We start from the raw sequence: 18,708 nt of genomic DNA on the forward strand, positions 1-18,708 counted from the left end.
GGTCGCTGACCAGGTGACCATGAATAGAGTGAAAGCACCCTCACCCTTCCTTCTAATAATCACTATGAAGTAAGAGCTCACCATACATGTATAGTTTCCAGAATTGAATGAATGCCACTGTTGCTTCTGAAGAAGGAACAGGGAAGGAAAGGAGGAAGGAGGTAGCGAGCTGCCAGAGGCAAGGCTCTTGTAATCAGGATGCCGTTCATTACTGAATACTTCAGGTAGGTTCCACAGGTTGGGTACAAGTCAGGTCCAGTTTCACCCAAGAGAGCGACATATCCAAAAAAAAACTTCTTCTTATTCTGATGCTTTGCTTCCTATGTTTTCCTCTAGAAGTTTTATGGTGTCATGCCTTACATTTAAGTAAAGCTTATTTGAACTTACTTTTGTGGTACAAGAGAGTGGTCCAATTTCATGATTTTGCACGTATCTGTCCAGTTTTCCCATTACCACTTGTTGAAGACACTGTCATTACTCCAGTGTTTATCTTGACCTCCTTTGTCATAGGTTAGTTGACCATATGAGCAAGGGTTTATTTCTAGGCTCTATTTTCTTCCATTGCTCTACATGTCTTTTCTGTGCTAGTACCATACTCTTTTAATTGAAAAATGGGCAGAAGACATGAAAAGACATTTCTCCAAAGAGGACAAACAGATTGCCAACAGACACATGCAAATGTGTTCAACATCATTGATCATAAGGGAGATGCAAATCAAACCACACTGAGATACCACCTAACACCAGTCAGAATGGCCACTAAAAAAGTCAAGAAATGACATGTGTCTGTGAGATGTGGAGAAAAGAGGATCCTTGTGCACTGTTAGTGGGGTGGCAAACTGGTGCAAACCTATGGGAAACAGTATGAGGATTCCTCAGCAAACTAAAAATAGATACACTGGGCATCCTAGCGATTCCACTTCTGGGTATTCGTCCAAAGAAAAGGAAGACAGTAATTTCAAAAGCTATATTCAGCACTACATTCATTGTAGCACTATTTATAATAGCCAAGACATGAAAGTAGCCTAGGTGTACATCAGTAGGTGAATGGATAAGGAAGATGTGGTACCTACACAATGGAATGTTATGCAGCAATAAGAAAGAATGAAATCTCACCATTTGTGACAACATGGATGGATCTAGAGGGTATTATGCTAAATGGAATAAGTCAAGCAGAAAAAGACAGATACCATATGGTTTCACTTATATGTGGAACCTAAAAAACAAAATAAACAAATAAACAAACAAAAACAAACCAAAAAATTCCACTCCGTAGTATGGTTTGTTTTGTTTTGTTTATTTGTTTGTCAATGTTTTAAAAAGTAGGTGAGAAATAACATCTGTTTCTTTTAGTTCTGATATGCAAAAAAAAATTATTTTGTCTTTAAAAACAAACCAGACATATAGAAACAGAGACCAAAGAGAAGAGTGGGGGCAGCGAATAGGTGAGAGGGGGAAGGAGAATATAGTTAATAATATTGTGATAAGTTTATCCAGTGATAGATGATTACTAGAATTAGTGGAGTGATCACATTGAAATGTATAAAAATATTGAATCACTATGTTGTACACCTGAAACTNCATCTGTTTCTTTTAGTTCTGATATGCAAAACAAAATTATTTTGTCTTTAAAAACAAACCAGACATATAGAAACAGAGACCAAAGAGAAGAGTGGGGGCAGCGAATAGGTGAGAGGGGGAAGGAGAATATAGTTAATAATATTGTGATAAGTTTATCCAGTGATAGATGATTACTAGAATTAGTGGAGTGATCACATTGAAATGTATAAAAATATTGAATCACTATGTTGTACACCTGAAACTAATATTAGCAATATAAGATTACATATCAAGTATACTTGAGTAAAAACATTTGTAAAAAGACTGACATGCAGCTGAAATTTACCCACCTCTGGGGCAGGCAACGGTCTTCACAGACCACTCATTGCATTCACTTCCATTGGCCATGAGCCTCTTCATGAGCTCCCTGGATCAGAAACAAACTCCACACAAAACCTCAGCAGTGTGGAGGTTAATGGCATGAAAACCATTAACCATTTCATGCTTAATGGCATGAAAACCACTATGTTTGGTGAGCCAGCAATGAAGTGACAATGTCTGGCTTATATTAAGTATCCTAAGTAAATTACTTATCATTGGAGACAATAGACACAGAGGCATTATGTTGTTGTGAGCAGTGAGAATACAATGAGTGACCCCCAGACCACGCAGGAGGCCTCCTGAAGCTGACAGATCTGTGGGTGTCTGTGTCCTCTGAGCTGCCTGCTGTGAGCCGCTGATATCTCTAGGGGAGGGAGGATGTGGGCTAACCAGGACATGCTGTTCCCCACAGGACAGCTCTCAACTGCTGCCAAGTTCCTCATTAGGGACTCCTCAACCTGGCCCTCCGTGGGAGGCAGCCAGAGTTCTCATTGCACAGGGGAGGAAGGTGAGGCCGACAGAGAACAAAGTCCCAGAGTGACCCTGGGACACAATCAGGATTGAGACTCGATGTTCCCTCTGCCTCCTACTGGGCTGCTCTGACGCTTGGCAGCTGTTACCTGTGGACAGTGGGCGGCATGTTCTTTGTCATCGCTAGAACCATTTTCCCCACTAATGAGCCTCTGGCCCAGGCACCTCAGAAAGTAATTGGTTTATCTTTGACCCTGATGCTGTGCTCATTGAGATGGTAAGAACGGATGTGGATGTGTATAGTTTAATGTGGCTTAGTAAGACAGACTACCTGGGCCATGGTATCTATATTTCTGTATAATATTGTATCTTTTACCCACCAAGAATGATGAGATAGGACACTAAAAGATCAATACTCAGGACCTGATGAAGAAGGTTGACTCTGACCATCGGAGGTGCTCAGAAACATCCAGGCTTTGAGGGAAGAGGTCCAACATCCTTTCTTGGAGATACTGATATTTAGATGGATGAGCTGACCATTCCTGGCTGTTCTCCTGGAATCAAGTGCCTAAGGGAGGGAGGAGGGGTCTGGGCTGGGAGCACATGTGCACAGCTGCACAGAATAACATTAGTGTAGGTGCACACACTGCATCTGCTCCAAGCTGCATCCATCCTCAATCCCAGTGGAGAATCTGACACAGATCAGTAGTTTTGCCAGGTTGAAATGATCATATCCTTTCTGTGTATTTAGACTATCAGCAAAGCCCCTGGTTAGGATTTCATTTCTGCCCTGTTAGTGCGGAGAGCTGACAAGAGACACGAGGTTCATCTAATTATCCTTGGGGCTGGCTACAAACAGGTCTGGGATACCCAGGCTGCCTTTCATACATCCATCAGGCTTGGTCCACTACCCATCAGACCTTAGGAGACTGTCCCCAGGCTTAGATTAATTGCACAGGACTGTTTCTTTCATCTGAGCATGTCAAAGGATTCTACAAAGCTGAAGCAGTGTGGTGATATCTTGTGGGTTTTTTTAAATCCCTCTTGGAAATCTCTTTTTTGAAAAGTCAACACCAAGAAATTGTTCCCTGGATGACATACGATGCACAGTGTTTTCCAAGATCCCTGATCGTTCATCACAGAGCAGGCCACAGGCAGTGTAGGCTCAGCCGGGTCCAGAAACTTGCTTCAAACCTAATTGCTTATTCATTGGGGGTATTGTTGGGGTCCAGGGGGGATAAGCCTTGCTGGGGAGGATGTGATGGGAGGGAGATGAGAGGTGGCTTGTTATGTCTGAGTTTCCGTCAGGAGATTATTGCAGCCTGGAGACAGCTCTCGTATTTACTCTGTTAAGTGTTCAAATTTTCTCTGTTGACTCTGACTGAGACAAATGTGTTGATAAGTCTGTTGACATTATTAAAAAAGAGAGAGAGATAAAATGACTCTTGGCAGAGGCATCAAAGCCCACAGAAAGGCCAGTTAAGACAGCACCTTGGAGCAAAGTGTGAATGCATGCCTGTGACTGGACTTCCAAGGCACAGGGAAAGGACTAAGCTAGCAGGGGCAGGGGTGGGCTGGGAAAGGGGACCGACAAGAGGCAATGGGATCACAGCACCAAATCCCCACTACAAGGGGGCACACTGACACGCCTGATCTTGCCATACCTCAGGTCACGTGAAATCGGGGCTTCCAGAAGATGGCAATGACTCTTGGTTGCATCTGAGTGTATAAATCAGAGGTTTACCTAAGCTAATATAGGAAAGAACCAGTTCCAAGGAAGGGAGCTGGCAGGAGATAGCTGAAGGTGTTCAGCACCCATTTCATTAGTATGGGGCACAGGTGGCATCTAGAAACTTGGGACCTGAGGGAAAGGACTGCCAAGTAGTCTGACCACACCTTCTGGGGGAAGAAGAGGTGAGCACTGTTTGCTTCTTCTGTGGGCTTCAGACACAGGAAGGATACCATTGCTGATGGACCAGCTGGTGTAAAAGGAACTCCCAATGTACTTTGCAGCCCACAAGCCTCAGGGCCCATAGCTGGACTAATCAGGGCTGGACAGTGAGCCCTGCAAGATGGAGAAGAAAAAAGAAAGCCTCTCCCGCAATCTTTTGTCTGCCTCCCTCCTTTGCCTGAAACTACCTCATGGAGGTAACCCATGACTTCATTGCATATTTGCATATTCTCTTTCTTCCCACACTGTGCCCTTCTCGTCATTGCCCTGCACTGCGTCTCTGCCTTCTTCAAACCACTTCTCTCTTGCCTTGTTCCTAATTTTCTTTCTCTCTCTCTGGTGGCTTGTTTGTACCTTCTCTGGACCTCTTGACTTTGCCCTGCCTTAAATATAGGACTCCCTAAGGTTCCAGTCTAGATGCATTTCTCATCTCACTCTCCAAACTTTCCCTCCTTCCCAGGTCTATCCCTGCCCTAAATCATAACTTGTCTCCTATCTTTGGCCCTGTTTCTGCCCTTTGGACTTGTCGACAGATTCTTATTTTCTCGATTGATCATGGCACTCTCTAAGGGCTTCAGCTTGGACATCTTCTAGGATATTTTCCCAGGGACGGCTGGTCTGGTCCTGCTTAACACCACTGCTACCCATCCCTCCCTCCACTGGGAGGATCTAGAACATCCTCTGCTACCTTCTTGAGGAATCGCCAGCATTACTGCACACCTGGAGGGTGCTCAGTACATACTGCTGCTGTCTGAACACCAATCTGACTTGGACTATTATTGATTGCTGCTGATAAAGCCAGCAGCTATTTTTAATGATCAATTTTCTCCTTTCTTCGAACAGCTTATTTAGAAGAGGAAAGAAGAGGCATGTGGCATTTGCTGGAGAAGATAAGTAATTTATCATGTGGCAGTTTTCTGTGCTTTGTTGTATGTGTACAACACAGACAAGGGACAATATGCTAACCCCAGGCCTGGCTTGGACAAGAGTTTAATTTAGACTGTCGCATCAAGTTATGTTTGCTTTCTGAAAACTGACTGCAGTTTGAGACCTCTAAACAATAGTGCATCTTAAGAATTCAATATTAATAAGAACAAGGCAAGCAGCACAGTAGAAAAATTGGGAAAGCCTACAAACTGGCAATTCAGAGAATAGGAAATAAATATAACAAATATTAAACAATGCTTAACCTCTCTAGTAATCAGGGAAATATAAATTAAAAGATAGGAAGAGATAGTTTTCAACAAGCCAAAAATATTAATAGACAATTTACAGAATAGAAAAATATAAACTGACCAATAAACATGGAATGATATTCCTTGTCACTAGTAAACAGGAAACTACAAATTTAAAGGCATTATTTTTCACCATTCAGGTTGGTAAAATGAGTGTTGGCATGGATATGGGGAAATGGATATATACAAGGACCTATTATATACTATAGGTAGAATTATAAAGTGTACTGTTTTCTGGAGAGCAATTTATCAACTTATATTAAAAGCTTTGTCAGTATACATTAACAATTTTGGCAATTTAAACATTTACTTTGACTCAGAGCTATTTTTGTCACTTAATTTTTTCCTGATGTGTCTTATCAGAACAGGTTAGAACAACTTTGGGAGCAGTGCCACCCGGTAAATTGTCCAATACAGGATTCTAAACAACCTCTCTTCTTAACCCTCTCCCGGACTAGTTCAGACACTTTTTGATGAAATCTATGGATAGATCTGCTTGCTTATTTAAAGCATATTATTGGGTTGGCCAAAAAATCCGTATTTTTTCCCTGTAAATAAACCCCGTAAAATAAAAGACACATTATTCATTTTTACCAATAACTTGATTGACTTGGACATTTTGAGTATGTTGGCTCTCTTCTGTGTGGTGTAACATTGATTGTTCTCAATTAATGTCTTGATTTGATTGCCATCAACTTCAGTTGGTCTACCCAACCATGGAGCATCGTCCAGTGAGAAATCTGCATGAAATTTTGTAAACCACTTTTGACACGTTCAGTCAGTCACAGCACCTTCTTCATACACTGCACAAATCTTTTTTTTGCATTTCAGTTGCATTTTTACCGTTTTTGAAATACTAAAGCATAATATGCCAAAATGTTGCTTATTTTCTTCCATCTTCAATATTAAAATGGCTACACAAAAATTCACCAATTTTGATACATTAAAAAACATGCATGCTATGACAGTTGTCACAATACAACCTAACAAAATTGTTTCAGTTGAAGATAAAGACAACTAAGCACTATTAGAGCCATCTTACAGAAGAAACCAAACACACTTTTTGGCCAAACCCCCAAAAAGGAAACTAATTGGAATCGTTTGGTTCATCTATTAGTTCATGTCCATGTGTCACAAGTTCTTTAGTTTCTACATTTCCCATACTATTCTTGCCTCCCCCCTCTCTGTTTTCTACCTACTGTCTATGCTACTTATTTTCTGTACCTTCTCCCCACTTCTTCTCCTCCCACTCCCCTGTTGCTAACCCTCCATGTGATCTCCATGTCTATGGTTCCACTCCTGATCTAGCTGTCCTCTTGGTTTGCTTTTGTTTTAGGTGTGGTTGTTAATAACTGTGAGTTTACTGTCCTTCCACTGTTCATATTTTTATCTTCTTTTTCTTAGATAAGTCCCTTTAACATTTCATATAATAAAGGCTTGGTGATGATGAACTCCTTGAACTTGACCTTATCTGAGAAGCGTTTGATCTGCCCTTCTATTCTAAATGAAAGCTTTGCTGGATAGAGCAATCTTGAATGTAGGTCCTTGCCTTTCATGACTCGGAATACTTCTTTCTAGCCCCTTCTTGCCTGCAAGGTTTCTTTTGAGAAATCAGCAGACAGTCTGATGAGAACTCCTTTGTAGGTGACTGTCCCCTTATTTCTTGCTGCTTCTAGAATTCTCTCCTTCATTTTAATCTTGGGCAATGTAATTATGATGTGCTTGATGTATTCCTCCTCGGGTCTATCTTCTTTGGGACTCTCTGAGCTTCCTGGACTTCCTGGAAGTCTATTTCCTTTGCCAGACTGGGGAAGTTCTCCTTTATTATTTGTTCAAATAAGTTTCGACTTGTTGCTCTTCCTCTTTCTGTTCTGGTACCCCTATAATTCAGATGATGGAACATTTAAAGATGCCCTGGAGGTTCCTAAGCCTCTCCTCATTTTTTTGAATTCTTACTTCTTCATTCTTTTCTGTTTGGTCATTTTTTTCTTCCTTCTGGTCTACTCCATTGATCTGAGTCCCAGTTTTCTTTCCACCACTGTTGGTTCCCTATGCATTTTCCTTCATTTCACTTAGTGTAGCCTTCATTTTTTTTCATCTAATTTGTGAGCAAAATCAACCAATTCTGTGAGCATCCTGATCACCAGTATTTTGAACCGTGCATCTGATAGGTTAGATATCTCTTGGTCGCTTAGAAGTATTGGCTCTGGGGCTTTGATTTGTTCTTCTGCTTGAGCCATGTTTTAGTCCGTTCGCACCTATTACTTATGAGGGGTGGATACTCAGGTGTTCACCAGGGTAGGTCAACCCAGTTGCTGGGCTGTGACTGGGGGCAGGGTCAGAGAGGGAGCAATGCCATTTGTTCTGCTCTCTCTCAAATTTTGGTCCCTTCTGCCACTTCCCACAAGCAAATTGGGCCCTTCTGGTGCTGGTTCCCAGGTGTGTGGGCTTGTGTACATTCTAGGACCCTGTGGGTCTCTTCAGTGAACTCTCCTGTGAGGCTGGGACCTTAACCCCTGAAAGTTTTTCCAATTAGTGCTTTTAGGCCTTAATTCGTGTCCATGGGGCCCTGAGCTGTGCGGTCTGTCTCACTGCCCATTTTTTTGCCTGGTTTGTCTGCGTGTGAATGTGTGATCATGGTCAGCCAGCCTCCTTGCGCCCTCACTGGGTCTGCCCGTTGCCACCCCCACTCCTGGGATCTGCCAACCACCACCTGCGCACCTGGGTCAGTCCCATAGCCACCACTTTTTCCTGCCGGGACCCCTCTTTGCCGGCTGCTAACTCTGTCCCTCTTACTGGTTGGGATGAATGGTTTGTTGTTGTCAGACTTCGGTACAGTTCAATTTTCTATCTGTTTTGGTTGTGTTTTTGTCTCTAAATTTTTGTTGTTCTTACATGTGGTTGTGTAAGGAGGTACAATATTTCCACCTATGCCTCCATCTTGGCTGGATGTCTTGATGGTCCCTTCCTGAGAATTCTTTTTATGGAGTTAGTTCCCAAATCCATTTGTATTATCACTCCTGTGGATAATTTATAGGTCAGTATAAAACTAGTATAGCTGATGGTGGTCACCTGGGGAAGCCCACCCATAAGGTGCTACGCATGTCCCAGATCCAGAAGCTGAGCAGCTGACCGGTCAGCATCAGGATGGTGTTCCACTGTGGTCCAACACGGGTCCACACTCCAAGCATTTTGGCTCTACCCACAGCCGGGATCATCCTGAAAACAACCAATTAGGCCTAAGACCGGTGGTTTCATCCTAAGCCACTGGCTCAGTTTTGAAGACAAAGAGAGCTCATGAATGCAACTGAAAAGTGGCTTAACCTCACACATTTGCAAAAACTTGTAGCTTCATGATGCCACATCCTTATTTTTAGAGCGAAGGGATTCTATCAAAAGATACAGCTCCCTTGGTTTCAGTAACCCGGGCAGCTTCCTTGTCCTGAGCAAGGTCAGAGAAGTTGTCTTGCACAAGCAAATAAGTGTTTTATTTCTGGTTGTTACAACAGCCTTCCTCTAGATTAAAAAAAAAAATGGAAACCACAAAAGCAAGCTGATGATTCTAGCTAGAGGAGGGCTCTAGGTCCTAATAACTGTGCTGAGCATTTATGTTTACGAGAAACTGCAGACCACAATCAGGCTACTAAAGACGCTCTCTCTCTCCTTTGATGATAAACCGACTGCTTTAAAAAGTGGTGGAATGCGAGCTTTAGGGTTTTACCAGAGGAACCCAAGCCAAAGTCTTCTTCAGGATTATTTCTGAACTTCAGCCAATCTTTCAGATGGTGCAGTTAAGCAGGAAGCAGTGAAAGGGAAATCTTCACTGGACTAGATTTAAGCTTCTGGGTGTATATTCGGTGCATCGGTGCGCCTGGAATTCTTTCAAACCTCACTCACAGTAATTCAAAAACAGTAATGGTGGTATGCCAAATAAGTATAGGGGAGTCCAGAGGCGTTTGTGTATTCTGTCCTTCATGCTGGTGACTGAGAGGACACCCCTGAGCCCAATCTTCTTCATGTGACCAGCAGACACCAGTGGCAGAGAATGCCCAGAATGCTCTTTGCCTTAAGTACGGACTCTCGGGCATGGTTAAACTCCCACGTCCACCATCTCATTGATCTCTGATGAAGGCTATTATTGGGCTTATATGAAACCTTGCCTTTTGTCCAAATCATGCACCTTTGTGTGTCTAGGACACCAGTCCATAATTTTTCCTGTTACTGGTTTGTGCTTGCCCACCACCATAATTCTATAGATGGAATGTAACAGCAGTTACGGAGGGAATGCATTTCGAAGCTATAGTTACCTCTCAGGAGCCCTTCCTATCCTGGCTGAAAGTGACCACATCTGAGTCATCATCAGGGACACACTGCCATCCCATTGTGTGTGCAGCTGATCACACACATTGCGTGTGCAGCTGACAGTTGAGTTAGTTTTACAAGGGCTTGTTTCACCACTTGTAGTAGCTCAGGCAGTCCCTGGATGCTGTTGGATGGGCTGCACTAAGCTGTCATGGGTTCTAAGCTGGGTACGTAGGGTCTCGTGGTTCAGCAGCTTGTATTCACTGAGCTTGGGCCATTGCGTGTTGTCCATCCATCAGCTACTCACTGAATGGAAGACCAAGAGAGAAATCTCTTGTTCCCTCTTCTGAAGGACGTAGGGGGTGTCCACCTCTACTTGCTGAGGATTGCCCTTGTTGTTCGGAGGAGGAGCTGTGCTGCAGCCCCAGAGCGCAGCCCAGAGGGAAGGCGAGTCTGTTGCTCCTGGTGACCAGTAGCTGCTTTACTGATGCACTTCCTGGCCACGCTCAATTCTATTAAGTCAGCCTGAGTAGCCTTTGTCCACTGAGGACAAAGATCCATTGTGCAGCCCACTTCAGATGCCTTGAAGGGGCCAGACTCTGCCTATGAGAGCAGTCTGAGTGGTCCTGGACCTGTTGCAGATGGGCTCCTTGGCCTTTCTCCACTTCAGCTGCCCCTCGCTCATCATTCCCAAGGCCAGGCTGAGAGAGGTTTAAAACCTCATTAAACTTTTAAATGTGTGTTCTTTTTGCCAGAAATTTTACTTCTTAGATTTTATGGTAGCAACATATTTCCAAATATATAGCTATTCACTGTGCCATCATTTATACCAATAAAAAGTTAAAGCTGTCTAAGTATCCATCAGCAGGGGAGTGTGAGGACGGTGGACCATGGAGAGAACATTGCCCAGCAGGTGCAGAGTATGGGGGAGACCCACAGGTTGGGAAGTTGCACGAGCCGTATCCGAAAACCTCTGTTGAGCGAACAAAAGGGAAGTCACAGATCAGTAGGTGCAGTTTGATGACATTTCTGTAAAGTAATGATTAACAGCAACCACAAAATGAAACTGTATTTTGATAAGTATGACCATGTGAATATGCACACATAGCAGCATAGTGGGAAGGGTTCAAGGCAAACTATCGGAGGTTCCTTCTGGCAAGGGACTGCGACTTGGGGGTTCTGGGAAAGGGCTAACTATGTGGAACATTTAATATACTTACTGTGGGAATGTGTTTGGACTCACTTGTGTAACTAAACGTGCATACCACGCTGTGAAAGGAAAATAAATAAAGTGAAAGAGACGAATTAGAAAAAAATCCAACATCGAGAAATCAGCAGTTCTGCGGACTCCACATGTGCAGACAGCCCCAGATAGACCACTCAGGCTTCCCCAGCGCCCCCACACCCACAGCATCCAGGGCTGTTCAGGAGCCATGCACCCCACCTGCCCCAATGCAGGGCTGCTAGTTCTTGGCCAGAAAGTTAGACAACAATAATGATAAACTCTTTTTGGCATAAAGGGCATGAAGTATGGGAGGGGGTATAGGAAAGTAAAAAACCTTTCTACCCATTTTAGGTTCGTTGGCTGGGGTTCTGTCAAGGAGGCTGACAAAAGATAGATTAACATTAAACAACAGTTTGAGGTTTGTTAATGCTTGTGTGCATCTGAATATACACAGCAGAGAATTCAATGAAAAGTAACACAAAGGGGCGGTTAGAACTTGGGCTGTTAAAGCCTCTTAAATTTGCAGAGAAGTGGGGAGACAAAGAAAAGGAGCGTTTGAGCTTCTGTGGGAGGCAAGTTGTGGGGAAGTAAATATAGAGGAGAAATTAATGGAAGATACGGGTTGTTTCAGGGAGGTTTGTTATGTAAATTTCTTTGGCGCCTTTCTGGGTTGATGAGAGTCTAGGATTGTCTCTGGTGATTAAGAATAGTTCTGACCTTCCTGGTAGAGAGAGAGAGAGAGAGCAGCAGATTTTTCTTGAGTCTGCTTCTTCTTTGTTGCCCTCAGCTCAAAATAATCCTTATACCAGAGCGGTATATTTTGGGACGGCAAGCTCTGAACCCCTTCAGAGATATTCTAAGAAAAGAGGGTATGGTTAAACTCTTATGTGTGTAGAGAGGAACGAAGTTATCACTCGTGGATGTGAAGTAGGTTGTGCCACGGACAGGAAGCAGGAAAACTTCCACTTGAGTTTATCCTTACAACCCCCAACCCCAAGAGCCTTCATTGTCACCACCTCTGGATTTACAGAGCTTTAGGGCTGATTATCTTTATTTCACCAGCTCTTGCTCTTTAAAGATTGACTCATTCAGAAAGAAGAGGGAAGCAGGCCCAGACTTTGAGGCCACAGGACTCTTTATTTAACCTGCTGTGCAAGAAAGACTTGTCCCTTTGACAGTGGCTGGGGTGGACTAGGCCCTTTCCCTTAGAATCCTGTAGCAGGCACTCAGAGACCGGTCCTCTACTGCCCTCTGCAGCAGGAAGAGGACACTGCATGTTGCCCGGGGCCTTGTCTTTTCTAGAGGCAACAACTCTGTTCTGAGAAACAGAATCCATCCAAGTCAAGTGGCTTTAGTGGTTTTTTAGCTTTTTATACAGATGTTTCAGCTGGTGATTTTTGTTACCAAAAATTTCTTCGCTTTCTGTAGTTCTAGTATTTTAATTTCTTTTCTGTATAATGTAGGACTGCTGCAACGGACTGAATGTGCCCCTTTAAAATTCGTATATTGAGCTCTAATCTTAACGTGACATCCTCAGGAAGCGGGGCTTGGGAGATGATTAAGTTACGAGAGCAGAGCACCCCTGAATGGGATCAGTACCCTTATCAGAAGGTATATCAGATACCCCAGAGAAATAGCTTTTTCTGTCACGTGAGGATGTAACTAGAAGTCGGCAGCCCGCTGCCGGGAGGAGAGCTGGCACGCTGATCTGGGACTTCCAGCCTACAGAACTGTGAGGAATAAATTCGGGTTGTGTATAAGCTTCCCAGACTCTGGGCCAGGAAGCGCATCAGTAATTTGTTGTGGCTCACTGAACTAAGACAATCACTTCATTAAAGAGTCTTAAAGAGTAAGTATGCCCACAGCAATCGGACCTCTGTGGCGATTTTCCCTCTTCTTCATCCCTAGACACATGGGAAGGTGTTGGAAGATCATCTGAGTGCATGTGGGTCGTATGCCGTGTTTCAGTCATAGGGACTATGGCTTGGCTTAGCAGGTACAGTGCTGCTTATCTAGACCTTGGTAGGGGCTACGCTTGACCAACAGCTGTACTAGTGTAAATGGCCGAAGGGGGTGATGGTGGAAGGGTGTGGCACCCACCAGTGTAAAAGGCAGTGTGTGCAGCAGTGGAGTGCCCATCGATTTCGCGTCAGTGGGGCCTCCCAATGTCTGGCTGTGGGAGCGAGCCCGAGCCCCCCTGTGTTCTGAGAGAGGCTACGTCTGGCTGCGGGAGGCCGGCACGCTATTTCTCAACCCATTCCTAATGACGCTGCGCAGGACTTTTGTGAATGGTCTTTTTGTATTGTTACTGACAGAGTTATTTTTGTTAGGTATTTTATGGGAAATTGGGAAGCAGTGCGAGTCTGACATCACAAGATCTTACGCATCATCATGGTTTTATGACTCTAACAATTGAAGTCTTTACAACCTCAATGCCAATGCGGCATTTGGGGATGTCCAGGTCCAGTGTCCCAGATGGAGTAAAGTCACTGGTCGCCAGGCTCCACTCACACACAGGATTTCCCTTTGGTGGGAAACAGACTCACATACAGAACGGCAGGAAAAATCTTCAGTGGTGACCTCGTCTTTCATCATTAAATGTAAACGGACAATCAAAAATCACAAATTCTGGGTATACATTTTGACCATTAAAAAGTAAAACAAGCTAAACGGCTGACAAATGTTAGGGGTGGAGTGGTAAAGGAGCCGAGAAGAGGGAGGGTGTAGCGGTGCCGACGTCCTCACGGTGCCTGGGAGGTGGGAGGAGCCACGAACAGTCGCATCTGGGAAGCTGGCTCCCGGGGCTGGGCACACCCCTGGGACAAAGGGCTTCCTATTGTGCCTTTCTCCTCTGCACCAGGCCACCGTAAATAACACCCAGATGCTATTCCGATGTTTGGGGGTTACCTTATTATGGTGACATTAATTGTTTCCTAATGTAACAGTACATTTGCTTATTTATTTGTTTGTTTTTGGTGAACACAGCCAAGTGACACCTTCAGAATAAAAGGTTCTCTGACCTCTTCTATTTCTTCCCTGGGAAGAAATGATGAGCCGTGGTGGCACTTGGGCATCCAAATGTAACTCTAACAACTCATTTGAGGCAGATTTAAAAACATACATTTATTAACTCAGTCATCAAGCATGATTTCTGGTCTAAGAGTTCGCATTGGAATTTGGCAAACATTAAATGATCTCATCTCCTGTTGAATTTTTGTATAATTTATTTCCTGAATAATGGGAACTCAAGTATAATAAATAAAAATCGCAACTTTTAAATCCCATGTGTTTCACAAGAAAAAGAAAAAAATCGTGATGGATTGAGCACGGGGCCTGTGAAGCAAAGGGTCACGGGTTCGATTCCCAGTCAGGGCACATGCCTGGGTTGCAGGCCAGGTCCCCAGTAGGGGACACATGAGAGGCAACCACACATGGATGTTTCTCTCCCACTCTTTCTCCTTCCTGTCCCCTCTCTCTAAAAATAAATAACTAAAATATTAGAAAAAGAAAAGATATGAATGTGTTCTACCAGTGGCCGCAGGATCAACATTGACATCAAATGCTGCTGTCAGTTGATGTACATGGTTCTGTCGCTAATTCAGGGGGGTTAGGGGTTGGTCTGAGAAAGTGCAGATTAAGTATGGCAGAAGTGCTGTTGCTGAATATATCGTTGCCAACTCTGCAGGCTTGGGTGATGCCCAAGGTGCAAGGCTCCTTGGAATTTGCCTCCCACTGAATCCTGATGAAGGGAGGGCGGAGGCTCTGTGTTTAGGTTCGGTTTCCAACTGCAGGCCCTCAGGTTCCCAGGGGAAGCTGGTAAGAGAGTGACAGAGACAGGACAGGGAAGGGAAGTGCACTATGTCAGGTAAGGTCTCACAGAGGGTGGCTTCAGCTTGTTTATCAGGGGATTCTGAGTGTGAATCACCTTTAGAGTTTGTCCAGACTTAGCCCTGGGAACTTGGATCCATATTTTAATACAAGTCTGTCATTGGCCAAGGGTTCCTCGGGGAGGCAGAAATTCCCGAGTGGTTCCAGCTCTCTGCCTATTGGGGCAAAGTAGCTTTTATAGCCTGATGGCGGTCTCCTAAAAGAGACACAGATATGGTGTCTGTGTCTGTGTCTGTTAAAAGCAACAGCATGGAGAAGTGCACAGAAGTGAGGGAAGAGAGCCGAGGGGTTCTGGTTGGAGCATGAAAGTGTCTACACTTTGATTGCTAAAGTGTTTTTAGAATACTGTTGGAAATTATCAAAGGAGTGAGGGAGTTGAAAGGAGGAGGATGAAACCCCTAAAGAGATTTTTAATTTTGATGCAGTACTTCACTTTTCCAAAAAGATGTCTAACAGAATAACAAGAGGAGTAGAGCCAGTTTCAAAGCTTCCAGAGGCCAATTTGCACTAATTTATTTTTAATATTTTATTTACATATATTTTTAGAGAGGGAGAAAGAGAGGGAGAGAGGGAGAGAATCAATGTGTGGTTGCCTCTCAAGAGCCGTCTACTGGGGACCTGGCCTGCAACCCAGGCATGTGCCCTGACTGGGAATAGAACCAGTGACCCTTTGATTCAAAGGCCCACTGTCAATCCACTGAGCCACACCAGCTGGGGCAATTCACACTGATTTAATAGCAATCTGTCTCAGGGCTGCAAGTTGGTCTCCTCCTTGCTCAGTCAGAGATGTGGACTGTGGGGGTAGGGAAAGAGGTGACCTCACCAGTGGGTTGTTGCTCAAGATGACTATCTGGGAAATAAGCTTTGAACTGGACACATCGGTCTATCCTGCAGTTATAGATTTAGGTGTATTGTGTGACTCATAGCTAACTAGACAAAGAGTGCGGTCAAGGGTAAATGCCTGCCTCTTAGCTACCAATGAGTCTGGATAGATCTTGCCTCATTTGAGAATGAGCAAACATAAACAAAACAAAATATGAGTCCAGCTAAAAATACTTCAGAGTAAGTATAGGGGACAGTATCCTGGAATCCCATGGAAATGTTCTGTCTCTGAAGAGACTGAGGGATCCAGAAGAAAACTGTAGGATATTGTTTAGAATCTACAGTCACAGAATCAATGAGGCACTGAATGGTGTGAAACAGGATAAAACACCACGAAGGAACAACGGGCCATGAAGAAGAGACAACAGGCAGAGCTATGAAAGACTGCCAGGTGAAATAAGAACACAGTGACGTCTCTGGTACGTGATGGGCTGCATGTGGGTTAGAGGGAGTTGTGTGGGGAGCAGATTGGAGAAGCTTTTCTAGGGTGTGGGGGAAGCACACACAGAAGGACACCGAAAACAAAAGCCAAACTGAAGGTCTTTGTTATAAATATTTTCTGTTTCTTGGGAAGACAGTAAAGCATATGAGCTAAAAGCAATAAAAAAGGATGAAATAAAACCTAAGAACATAGGCTGAAGGGGCTCATGTGTTTCAGACAAAAACAGAAGAGAACGACATCTAGGTTTATCCAAAGAAAAGAAATTGAATTATATGAGTTTAAAGAAATCCTGTAAACATCCACTCAGAAAAGGCAGTTTATGTACAAAGTGGAGGAGCACATTGAGCTTTTTTCTTTGTTTGTTAAAAGCACTCTGTTACTATTTGAATTGCCTCTTCTCCATGCCAGTCAGTACACTGGGACTGTGGAGAAGTGGGACTGTGACGGAGACAAATGGAACAGTCTCTTTCTGGAACCGGGACTTGACCGGAGTCGGCAGAAAGACGGAAGACGTTTGCTTCTGCTCACTCACCTCGTGGCAATGACATAAGGTCCATCCTCAGTTTCCGTGGAATTCCAGGAGTCGTTCTGTTTGTGTTTTTCAAGCCTCTGGGTCTTCCTTTTCGATTTTTATATTTTCCTCCTACACATTTTCCATAAATCTTTTGCTCCAGTTGGCAAGAGACCCTAAGAGAAAAATAGATTTTTGGAGACTGGGGAACTGGGGGGAATGAGGAAGAAGGCGGTTACAGTTCCTATCCTAGCGAAGGCCTTTCAGCCTACGCCCAGCGTGCACTGGCAAAACTCTTATGTTCTGCCTGGATACACCAGAGGGTGGCGCTCTGACAAAGTGAATGGCAAATGCCCCAAAATAAGGGTCTGAGGCATTCTGCAACAGCGAGGTGGATGACTTCTGATGCAGTGGAAAACATAAAGCAAGAGGAGAATAAAGTCAAATCTCTAAACGATCACCTCAGGCTAATTTGCCCCGGCCTTACAGTTTGGGGCCTTCACCACTCCTAATTCCTGCCGCAGTGCTTCTGTTGCCGGAGGCATAGTTCATGTGGAGTTCCTTCCTTGTCTTACCGCTTCTGATAAGCTGGAACTGTATAGGATCAGACAGTTTGGCTGTTGGCCATTTTAACGACAAAGAGTGCATTTACCGTTTACTGTATTTATATTCTATACACACATGCACACACACTCAAATCACCAGCAAAGAAACTAAAATCAACCTGATTTTGAATCACTGTGAGCTAGGCTTTTAAAAACTGCAGTAGCAAGCGGATTTGGAGGAAGACAAGGCTGTGTGACCCCAGCCCTTAAAATAAGTAGAGGTGACTTTTGCGTAGGATGGCAATAGGAGGCTATTCTTAGATATGTCACAGAGATCATACCACCCATGTGCCCTTCTGTTAAAAAGCGCTCCAGCCAAACACGAGAAGAAGCAGGTGGAGAGGTAAAGAAGGGGACCCTGCACCCTGAACCTAGGGACCCCACTGAATTCTTTGCTGCCAGGAGAATTTTGCAGTCAAAGGGTAAAGCTTGGTCCTGCAGCGTTTCCCTAAGCTGCTTCCTTCCTCAGGGGCTCATTTTCCTGCATCAGGAAGCGTCAGCTGTGACACACCCTTTGCCAGGCATACAGTTGGAATCCGATGCCTGGTTTGATGAGCGTGCGTATATTTTATTTTGTTTATGTGTTTGCACACAAAGCCTAATCTCTTCACAAGGCTGTGAGTGTGAGCTGAGAAATAAATACATTTTCCCATTTCCATCAAGCAGGATGATTGATGCCACATAAAAACCATTTTTATTGTCAAGCCACGTAATATCTCATGCATCTTCAAAATGTGGACTGAACACTTTTATCTTATAGAAATAAAAGAATCAGTTTGTAAGTATACATACAAAGATGTGCATTGAATGGGGAAAGAGGAAACAGCTGGAACACCATCAATAATGAGTGGTTGCATGGACTGCGGTCTGCCCACATTTCTGGAATATTAAAAGGGAGCGGTTAGCCCTGGCTGGTGTAGCTCAGTGGATTGAGCACGGGCCTGTGAAGCAAAGGGTCTCGGGTTCGGTTCCCAGTCAGGGCACATGCCTGGGTTGCAGGCCAGGACCCCAGTAGGGGACACATGAGAGGCAACCACACATTGATGTTTCTCTCCCACTCTTTCTCCTTCCCTTCCCTTCCCCTCTCTCTAAAAATAAATAAATAAAATATTAAAAAATAAAGGGAGCGGTTAGATTTATAGGTACTGACCCATGGGAAAGGTCATAACAAAACAAGTTGCAGAGAAATGTATGTAGAGTGACCTTCTTTTTGTAACATTTTTTGTGTTAATATTTCCATCCGTGTGCATTGTGG

General features: G+C 44.0%; 1 long non-coding RNA gene across 1 annotated transcript; it reads left to right on the top strand.

Annotated features, from left to right (window-relative positions):
- The first annotated feature begins 16,092 nt into the window (after nt 1-16,092).
- Nucleotides 16,093-17,824, top strand: LOC118977363 (uncharacterized). The gene is made up of 2 exons (XR_005064510.1): nt 16,093-16,314; nt 16,746-17,824. It is a non-coding gene; the product is annotated as an uncharacterized LOC118977363 (long non-coding RNA).
- Nucleotides 17,825-18,708: the final 884 nt, after the last annotated feature.

The sequence above is a fragment of the Sturnira hondurensis genome, unplaced genomic scaffold, assembly GCF_014824575.4.
Source record: "Sturnira hondurensis isolate 20B ecotype Veracruz unplaced genomic scaffold, ASM1482457v3 Scaffold0021354, whole genome shotgun sequence".
Classification (NCBI taxonomy): domain Eukaryota; kingdom Metazoa; phylum Chordata; class Mammalia; order Chiroptera; family Phyllostomidae; genus Sturnira; species Sturnira hondurensis.